Here is a 1,838-nt window from a genome sequence, read left to right as displayed (position 1 = left end):
TATAGAGTCAGAGCCAACCCATAGCTGACCCTGTGGTGGGTTTTCAGAGGCAATTAATCCACGTGAGAAGATTGCCCATCCTTCTCCTGCAGAGCAGTTGGTGGCCTCGAACCACATGCCTTCAGGCCTTTGGGATTGCAGTGCAGCTTCTTGCCACTTGGCCAATCTCTCTCTCTCTCTCTATCATAATCTATATCATCCATCTATATCTATCCTACTCTATCTATCTATTATCTATCTATCTATCTATCTATCTATCTATCTATCTATCTATCTATCTATCATCTATCTATCTATCTTCTCATGTTATTAAAAGCTTTTGTTTTCTCCCAGGACACTTTTACTTTTCATATTGCTCAGAATGCGCTGATATGGAAAAAATGAACTCATTAATAACAAACATAAAGTAGGTAGCCATTGAAGTTGTCATCATGTATTTAAATCGCAAAAGTTGAGAGAAAATATTAAAGTAACGGCAACATTTCAGGTGGGTTGATTCTCTTAGAATTTACATGAGTGAAATTTATATTAAGATTTATTCTCAACTCATTTAAACTTTGCGTCGGTCTTTGTGAAAAAGATTTATTGATAGATAATGCCATCTAGGTGTATATATAAATAATTAAATAGGATTACCTTTTAATTCTATAGTTTACATTTGCCTAGTATTAATCCGTGAATTATTTATATGCACGAAGAGACACAGACAAACCAAAATAAATGCTGGTGAGCAAAAAGCCAAAGGAGAAAAACGAATTTGTAATGATTGCCCTGGAGACTAGTCAGACTCCACAGTGTATCACTACCTACAAGTAGCACTTGCTCTCCCGAGATACATTTTTCCCCCCAATACTCCTACGTCCTCCCAGCAGTGACAGTGCAATGATGGATGTCATGCTTGTACAGTGGGTATGTTAATGCTCAGAGCAGAGAATGGCATTCACTCCTACTGCTCTGAATTACGAGGAGGCAACCTTGGAAAATTCTGCCAAGAAAGTTAACTTTTAATCTACTAAGATTAAATAAAATATAGTTCTGATCAAGGGCTTAATTATCTCCATTGCCATTAGAAAGGCATATATTTGTTTTTGAACAACAAATTCCTTAGACGATATGTTTTTAAGTGGTGTATTAGATGGATTTAATCCAGACAAATACAGCTGATTTGTGAACATAATGAAAACTGGGTTTTGAATGTGAGAATAATATATCTCACTCCACATCCTAATTCCTTTAAATTCCAGGAATTCTGGAAGACTTTTATTACACACAGACACATGCGCATCTATGTGTTGTATAGTTATTGTTGTGGTTATGTACTGCAATCCTGTGAACAACAGCTATGAACTTTGCCCTGTCCTGAGCCAACCTCACCATCTCAGACACACCTGACTCCATTGTCACAGTCATTGTGTCAATCCATCTCATCTTGTGCTGACGTCTATCCTTCCAAGCATTGATGACATTTTCCACGAACTGGTCCCTCCTGGCAACATGTCCAACGTTTGTGAGACTGAGCTTTAAAATCCTTGCCTCCGATGAACAACTTGGTCTTATCTTCTCCAGGATAGACCTGGCCTTCTATGTAATGTTCAATTCTCTTCTTCAGTATTACAACTCAAAGATTTTGATTCTTTTTCTGTCATTCTTAGTTATTGTCCAGTAACGACAACAACAACAACAGTAAAAATAATAATAGCAAATAATTAGAAAGGCTGTGGCTTGGATTAGCTTGGAAGGAGGAGCGGCATCCACTTACTTCCATAATAGCTTGCCTCCGGAAACCCTATGAACCTGGAGAGAGGATGAAAGGCACCCAAACGTCGAGGAGGCTCCTT

This window comes from Elephantulus edwardii, unplaced genomic scaffold (genome assembly GCF_000299155.1).
Source record: "Elephantulus edwardii isolate Elephantulus edwardi_28Jun2011 unplaced genomic scaffold, EleEdw1.0 scaffold00029, whole genome shotgun sequence".
In the NCBI taxonomy this organism is placed as follows: Eukaryota; Metazoa; Chordata; class Mammalia; order Macroscelidea; family Macroscelididae; genus Elephantulus; species Elephantulus edwardii.
The sequence above is the reverse complement of the archived record's forward strand: the minus strand, read 5'-3'. Positions refer to the sequence as shown.